Here is a 9,335-nt window from a genome sequence, read left to right as displayed (position 1 = left end):
TTTACCACAAAAACTGATTATTATGCTCAAGTAATAATCAGTTTTTGTGATAAATTCAAAGAAAGGCCACAAAAACTAATTATTATGCTCAAATAATGAAATTATGATTTGTCCGATAAATTCTGCATCACCCGTTAAGTTTTGATATATTTAACACATTCATGTATTTCATTACAGAGGAAGGGTTTTCTAATCTTTTTAAATAGTTAACCGCTTTACATGCGTGGTTTTGTAGCCTCTGTAATCTTATTAATTTAGTTTTGTGTGTGTTAGCCCAAACAATATTAGCGTAAGAGAGATGACAATGAACAAGACTGAAGTAAAGCATTTTGCGTGATTTATAATCAAGGCCCTAGATTTATATAATACACTTATAGCAGATGATATTTTTGCTTCAATAAAACTAATATGTTTTTTCCATGATAGGTTCTCATCAAATATTACTCCCAAAAACCTTGTATAATTTACTCGATTTATTTCATTTTTATTAATTGACAGTTTTGGCAACTTTAACGGAAGATTAGTTGATTGTCTTATTTTATGGAAGAGAGTAAAACTTGTTTTTTCACAATTTAATGATGACTTTTTGCCATGAATGAAATGAATTTTTGTCTTCTTCTACTTAACTGATATTTTGTGTAAATTTTGAATTGTCATTATTTTTTTCGACTTTCTTTAGAGTGGCATTTTCGCCAGTTTCTTAAATAGCCCATTAATTTCTTTTGTCGTAAGAACAAGTAGAAATTTGAGTACTAAATAAAACGTTTTTGAAAATTCAAAATTCAAAATTTCACACATAAACACCCTCTGTTTTGCACATTATACTAAAATATTGCTTTATTACTTTTTCGCTATAACTATTTTTACTTTAAGCACCAATCCAACGGACGGTTTTTTTATAATTAAGTTTTTTTTGTCAACGTTGATTTAACGTTGAAACAACGTTAAATAAACAACGTTTAAATCGTAACGTTGTTTTAACGTTGAGACATAGTTGAACAACGTTGAAACAACGCTTCAACCAAATTTCAACGTTGAATCAACGTAGGGATGCCGGCTGGGAAGCAAGAAATGCCAGTTTTTAAAATAACATTTTAAATTACTTTCAAAAAATATTTTTTAAAGTTATTAAAAAAGTAGGATATTTTTAGGAGAAATCAAATTTTTAAACAATAAATTAATGAGTTTTGCGAAATATTGAAAGTTAACATAATCTCGTATTTAGTAGGTTCTCTTCTTTATATAATAAAACTTGAAATATTTCATTCAAACAAAGATTGCAAACTCTAGATGCAAGTTTATATACATATAAATATAATTTTTAAAAGTTAACATCTTAGATAAACTTTGTTGATAAGTTTGGTTCCTTACTAAAATTGCTCTCTTTTTCTCTCTCTTTATATATATATATATATATATATATATATATATATATATATATATATATATATATATATATATATATATATATATACATATATATATATATATATATATAAACTTTTAATAATATATATAACTTTTTAATAACCAACAAAACAACAACAATAACATCAAAAAACTAGAACCAAATTATATTTCTCTACCATGGGTACCAAAGTTAAGTAATCAATTATCAGATATTTAAAAGTGTAGGCTATACTCCAGTTTTTAAATCACCAAATATATATAACTTTTTAATAATCAACAAAACAACAACAATAACATCAAAAAACTAGAACCAAATTATATTTCTCTACCATGGGTACCAAAGTTAAGTAATCAATTATCAGATATTTAAAAGTGTAGGCTATACTCCAGTTTTTAAATCACCAAAAAACCTTCAACAATTAATAACTCAAAAAAACAAGCCTCGACTTCCCAACAACTCTTATCCAGGAGTCTACAAACTGGAGTGTTCGTGTGGAAAGCTCTATGTAGGTGAAACAAAACTTAAGATTTCAACTCGCATTTGCCAGCATCAAAAACATACCTTTGAGGGAAAATGGAAAAATTCGGCCGTAGCGGGCATTCCAGAAATTGCCATGGTGCCTTTGGCTGGAATAATAACAAACTGTTAAAGTAGAAGAAGACTATTTTAAAAGAAAAGTGAGAGAGTCCTTAGAAATACAGTTTCACCAGTGTTCTCGAAATGAAGGCGGTTTGAATAAAGACGACGTTGATTATGTCAAATCGTCGTTTTGGAAACCTTATTTTTCTTTTTTAAGACGCAAGAACACATTACATTGAAGTTTTATTACTTGTTTTTTTTTTTTTTTTAACATAACCCCTAGAAATATTTTAATTTATTATAAGAAATTTATAAGGATAAGTTTACACGCTATACCAGATGTTTCAACTTAATTAAATACATATAAATATGTAATTTATATCTAGATGAACTTAAAGTTAACAAATTATTACAGTAAAACCTACCTACTATTGACAACTTCTTTTTTATCGTTTTTTATTGAATTATAACGTCGTAAACGTTTGCAAATTTTCTTAGAAGCGTTAAACGTATGAAAATGATGCTATTGCATTGCTTTGTTTATATTCTTTTTAGATAAACTTTCGTTTACGAAACGTTAAATTAGTAAGTTTTAAACACGCATTTATTATGCTTGAACGTTAAATTCGTGTATTGCTCGGGGGCATGGGAAACGTGAAATATCTGTTTGGGGCGTGGAATTATGAAATGTTCCGTAAAAACCAATACGAAACAAAACAAGTTTATTTTGTTTCGTAAATAACAATAAGAAACGAAACAAAATTTTCTTGTTTCGTAAAAATACGATACAAAACAATAGGATATTTTTTTGTTTCGTAAAAACGGCACGAAACGAAAGTTATTGTTTTTTACCGAACGTTATTGTTAAACCGAACTTCCGAGAGGATACGAGAAGACGCAGATGCTTAGTTTTGATTGCACTTAAAAATATCTAAAGACGGGGAAATTTGAAAAATCTTCACTTAGAAAACAAAAAACCCACCCTCTTAAACTACAAAAAAAAAAAAATACTTTAACTTATTCACATAATAACTAAATAGCTGCAGAATCTAATTTTATGTGGGCCGAAAGAATTATCTAAATTTATTTGTATTTAAACAAAACTGAAACATTCAAAATTAAAAAACTATATCAATTCGTCGTTCATATAACAAAACGTCGTTTCCCAAACAAATTATTGTAGTACATTCTTTTCTAAAAAAAATAACATTTATATATACGTATATACTATTATTTTTCATGGGTAGGTTTTTATTTCGACACATAAAATCATTTCATGCATAAAATCATTTCTTGCGTTTTTTGGACGAAGTTTTTCAAAAGCAAGCGAAGTATTTTATTCCGCGATTAAATGTCACGTGACAAAACTCCCTATTCAAAGCAATTGGTAAATTTTGCAAAATAAAAAGATGAGTAACATCTGGCACAAAATTTTTTTTTCTATTTTATATTACATTTACATTTCTTAATTTTAAACTTATCTCTTTATATTGTTTGGATCCATAAGTTTTATAATTGCTTTCCTAAATTATAAGTAAACACTAAATGCAGGAAGATCATAATAAAAAGAAGTATTGAAAGGTTTAGTGGTTGCAGATATGTCTATATAATAAATTAGCCTTATACATATATTTTCGTTTTTAAACATTTGTAAAAATTAGAAAGTTTAAAATCTTTTTCCTACGATCAATACTATGAAAGTTTTATGCCCATTTTTACAAATACACATAAGTTTTGGGTATACATGCTGGACATTACGGTAAAAGTTTTTCTTGTGGCATTGCTTTTATTTGCTTAAGTCTATGAATAAAATTGAAAAACAGAATTTTATTAGCTCTACTTTTTGACATTTTTAGGAGCATTGTTAAAAAATCTTATACTATAATGCTTTGGTATCAAATGCATTAACAAATACTTCTTTTTGGTTAGGGAAAAATTAGGAGTATTGTATCTGATTGCGCAAACTACATTATTCAAAATAAAAATAAAAAAACTGATTTTTTACTGAATGTTTTATATAATTTATATACAATAAATACATAGTATATACATAGTATAATTATTAAAAAAATCTAATACTTACATAGATTAGATTCAAAATAATAAAACACCTTTTGGGCGCAAACTTTAAATGTACTAGTATTCTTTATAAAATTTAATTACGGATGTAGTAAAACTTTCAACTTTACTATCTTAGACTTTATTTAGATTTATCGTCAGATTTTAAATTTCGTAGAAAAATATTGTAAATTACAAAAGATATCATCGTGCATATTTTTCGAACCCCCCAAAATAAGGGGGGGGGGTGTAAACTTTGCATGGTCATAACTTTTGTTATTTACAATATTTTTCAACAAAATTTAAAGTCTGTCGACAAATCTAAGTTTAGTCTAAAATAGTAAAGTTGAAAAATTTACTACATCAGTGTTCTCACATTTGGGGAGGGGCGGGGGACAAGCGTTTTAGGGCTTTTTTGTTCCCTGACCTATGCCTTGTCAAATTTATGAAAAGCCTCCTCATTTGGCATAAATATGCATATATTCAAGTTTGAAGTATGCACAATAAGTGAAAGTGTCCTATCTGAAACATCAAAATATCCTGCGCTCATGCTTCAGAGTCAGATTCAGAAAAATAGATCATAATCATATAATAAGCAAAAACTAATAACGCATTTTCAGTATTTTGATTAAAAAAAGACTGCACAAATACGCTATTTTCTTTTAAAGTGCTTTTATACTTAACAGGCTTTTTAAAATACTTTAATAAAGTTTTGGCCGAAGGGTTGGATCTTGAAATAAAAAATGTCCTCCTTCTCAATTGTAATACGCATATTAAATTCAAGCAGAAGAAAATATGCTTAAAGATGGAAATATTTTTTTCAAGCCCGAGATGAAAGTAAAAAACAGAAGATATTTCTATTTCGTAGGAATTCTTAGAAACGATAAAACAAAAATTGAATTAAATTTATTGAACAAGATTAATTAATACTCTTAAATATTTAAACGAATGTTCAATATATGAAGCATTCTTTGTTTTCAGTTTTTTTTTATTTCTATTCTTCTTCTTATTATTTTTTCCCAACAAATACTATTTTCATTGAAAACGAACATTGGTCTATTTAATCAAGTCTGAAGATTTTAGACAAAGATAAAAATAAAAATTTTGTGTATATAACTTTTTGATGTTTTTGTGATTTGTGTTATTTTAAAAGGAAAAAAGTTCAATTTGAGTTGTAAGTCTACGTTTGATTTTTTTGATTACCGATTTTGTTATCATTTATGATTTATTAACCATCGATTATTTTTTTCATTATTTAGGATATTAAAATTTTATAAAATTTTATAAGTTGCTGAAGAATATACTAAGTAAAATAATAATAAATTGAGAATAATAATTAAAAAAAAAAATAAAGGTAAAAACTTTATACAATAAAACAAAAAAAAAAGTTATTGTAACAATGCCGTGGTGCGTAATCTTACGTGGGTCCAAGATTTTTTTTATTTTTGTGTATATATATTTTCACAACTACATAGAGTAAAACCGGGTCAAACCGCACACCGTATCATTCCGCTCACAAATCGAAATTACCAAATAAAAACTAAACGGATATGGCTATGAAAAAAAAGAAAATAGCTTCAAATACATCTCCTCTATTTGAATTGATAAAATTATATGCCGGTTCAACTCAAGTTTTTTCTTTTTTTATACAACTTTAACTGGGAGTCAAAACTTTTTATAAATTTTGTATCGTTGCAAACAAAATAGCGCTTGAACCAAACTTGATTTAAAAATAATTTTAGCACTATCTTGTTGGAAATTTAATTTTAATTCTGATAGTATAATTTTTATTCAGTTAGAACAAAAAGTTAAATAAAAAATCAAAAAAGTAAAAAAAACTCTTTTTTCTGATAAAACCCCACACTTGATTAATTACTTAGTTTAGTTTTTCCCAAGTGACTAAGCTCCTATCTTTATCTAATTAATTTAGTGTTAATTTCGGTTAAATTAAAAATGAACTATAACGTTATTTGTTAATATAATCATCTCTTACTCATTAAAAACCAATTGTTATGTTATTTCTCAATATAATTATCACTCATTCAATTCAATTTAACTCACTCACTTTAACATGTCAACTAAAAAAACAAAAGCATACAAGGAAGACGATATACTAGCCGCATTAACTGATATGAAAGAAAATAAAACATAACTAAGAAAAGCTACATTCAAAAATGGCGTTGCAATGTCAACGCTTAAAGATCACAAAAGTAACAACAATAAAGGCTTCCATAGCTCAGGTATAGCAATAGTAATCTCAAATAAACCGAAAGATTGATGGTGCATGCGTTCCAATTACTTGGTGACTGGGGTTATGGTTTACCCCAAATGAAATCCTAGAATTTGTATGTGGCTACCTTAAACGCTAAAATCAATTGCAGTTATTCAAAAATGGCAAGCCTGGTAAAGACTGGTTTTATGCCTTTATAAAGAGATGGTCATAAAAAACTTCAACAAGAAAAGCGGATAACTTAGCATTCAAAAGAGCCGCTTCTTGTACGCCAGAAATAGCTGATAGTTATTTTGAATGCGTCGTTAAGTAATATCAACAGACTGTTATAACTTCTAGGTCGCATATTTGGAATTGTGATAAAACAATTTTTCGGGTGATCAAGGCAAAGCAACCGTAGTGTGTCGAAAGGGACAAGACGTGCATTTAACTTACTGGAAACAATAAAAAAATTCATTACACTGTAAACAGTTGCTGCAAAGCTGATGGGCATTTTGCATGACTATTTGTGATATACAAAGCCAAAAGAAACTTTCGTCCTGACTGGGCAAGAGGTGATCCAGTTGGCACCAAGTATTCAATTTTGAAATTAGGTTGAATGGAACAATAGGTTTATTGAATGGCTGAAAGAAGAATTTATAGCCGAAACTGATCGAATTGATGGTATTCATATTTTAGTATTAGATGGGCATACAAATTACTTTGCATGCCCATCTAATACTTAATTACTTTGTATGCCCATCTAATACATAACTTTGGAAGCGGTATTGCTGTGCAAAAAACACAATATAATCTTGATTTGTCTACCAGAGCATTCTTCACATATTCTACAACCATTGGATAGAGGTGTCTATTGTCATGTCAAACTAGCATGGAAAGAAATTCTTACAAAATATTACAAATACTCAAAATGTAAGAATTTAGATAAACAAAATTATCCACCGTTCCTCAAACTGCTGTACGAGAGTGCTAAATCGAGAGTGGTAAATGTTTGTGGTCGTACTTAGGCTAAAACGCATCCTTATTTTGGTTTTTACGTTTTTCTCGATGCAGAAGTTTGAACAAAAGCGGACCGGAATGAAAACATTTCTTACGATATTTATTCCCAAAAAAGTATATTTTATTTGTTCTATGATATTTTTTCAATTACAATTTAACCCTATCGTGATTTAGTTGATAATCAGAATTGACACCCTCCACCCCACCCCCATTCCACCAACAAATACCAAACAGTTTCTTTATTGGCATTGAACTACCACCTTTTCACTTTTTATAGATGTTAAAGTTGCGAAATATTTGTATATATTTATTTTTGTACGTAGTGTTGATGGTAGATACAGAAAATGTACATTTTGTCATAACCATCCCCGTCATAACCCAATAACATCATGATTGTCCCAAAAAATATAATACAGTCCAAATGTCATCATAAGCATCCCAAGCAACATTTATCTGTATTGATAAATTTCGCACTCAAAATAGTTGATGGCCAGTTATGACTTTTTCCAAAATATCATCAACGTGAAATTTTTACTATACAGTGACTCTACAGCATTCAAGAAGTGTACACTTGCCTTTTTTAATGTTTAATCACAATAGGTAATAAATACATTTAAGTAATTTAACTAAGTTATATAAAAATATTGGTTTTATTGGAAAAATACTAAAAAAACGCAGTTACAAAGAATTGCCCATATGTAGATACATACATCAAAATTGACTACTACTAATAGTAGTCTGTTACTATTAATTGGATTTTGTCTCTTAAACCTCATCCATATTGGTTTAAACTTTGCACGAATACTTTTTTAACATTAAATATTTATAATATTTTTAACTTTGATAGTTACATATTCTTTGGTTTCGTTGTTTTCACATAGGTCTGTGCATGGTGTTTTCACATAGGTCTGTACATGGTATTTTCACATAGGTCTGTGAAAATACCATGTTAATGCAATCTTTTAAGACAATCCAAGTTATCTAATATTTTGGTTAAAACTGTTTCCATTCCAGACTCTACCTTGAGAGTCTAGTTTAATAACAGTTTTCCAAATAATAAATGAAGTTTAAGGAGAGTTTAGGATTTATTCGGATCCAAATGAAGATAAAACGTGTGAAGATTGATCCAGTTCATTGAGCAGCCATAGCGCAGTGATTAAAGTTATGGCTCAGAACTAAGAGTTTCGTGGTTCGACGCCGGCTTTAGCCCAATTAGCAACATTAGTAAGGAAGGAAGTGTGAACTTCCTGGTTAAATGCTCCTCCGAGGTGCTCTCTGATAAGTCCGATAGGTCTTCTTGGTACACATTTATTTTTTATTTAAAAAAAAAATTAAAATTCTTTCATAGATGATTTTACATGTTTATTTTCTAAAAATTTACTGTACCAATCAAAACTGCCAAGAGTTCGTTATGTCCCTGAATCTAATTTTGATATTTTTCACACTAAAAACAAATTATTGTCCGAGAATGTCCTAGTTAAATAGCGCATTTCCAAATTTCAAGTTAAAAGTAAAATAAAAACTGCCATTTTGTAAATTCACTTTTCTTTAATTTAGCTTAATTACAATTATATTCAGGAATATTTCCAACAACAGGTGGAAATTGAGACTGTACGTCACTATTTAACAACACATCTCATTCTTCTTTTGACAATCAAAACATAGATAATTACTTTAAAAAATTACTCCATTAAAAACAGAGAAGTTACATTAGATGTTTTTGTAGATCTCAAAAGCTCAAATACAGTCGACCGCAAAATATTATTATCAAAGTTTAATATGTATGGCATAATGGGTAGATCCAACCAGTGAATAGAAAGCTATTTAGATAAACGTGTGCAAGATGTATATTACGGAGACAATAAACTCTCAAATCCATGTAAACAATCTCTGTATGGCATTAAAAAGAATTTCAACTATAATGTTTGATAACGATAAAAAAATTTTTATCTTATGTGCGAAAAAAGTTTTGAGCGAACTGCTCGTAGAAACCCAATGGGCACAAGACGTGTTTTAAACGTCTAAAATATGTGTCAATACGTTTTAATACGTGTTTTA

The 9,335-nt window shown here is 28.5% G+C and overlaps 1 protein-coding gene across 1 annotated transcript in view; it reads left to right on the top strand.

The window, feature by feature from the left end:
• The first annotated feature begins 5,154 nt into the window (after positions 1 to 5,154).
• Positions 5,155 to 9,335, top strand: part of LOC100205018 (uncharacterized) — a 57,778-nt gene continuing 53,597 nt past the window's right edge. The window contains exon 1 of the mRNA XM_065798200.1: positions 5,155 to 5,222. The gene's annotated coding sequence lies outside the window, so the exon portion shown is untranslated. The remainder of the gene's footprint in view (positions 5,223 to 9,335) is intronic.

The sequence above is a fragment of the Hydra vulgaris genome, chromosome 05, assembly GCF_038396675.1.
Source record: "Hydra vulgaris chromosome 05, alternate assembly HydraT2T_AEP".
NCBI lineage: Eukaryota > Metazoa > Cnidaria > Hydrozoa > Anthoathecata > Hydridae > Hydra > Hydra vulgaris.
Note: the sequence above shows the minus strand (reverse complement) of the source record. Positions and strands in the feature narration are given on the sequence as shown.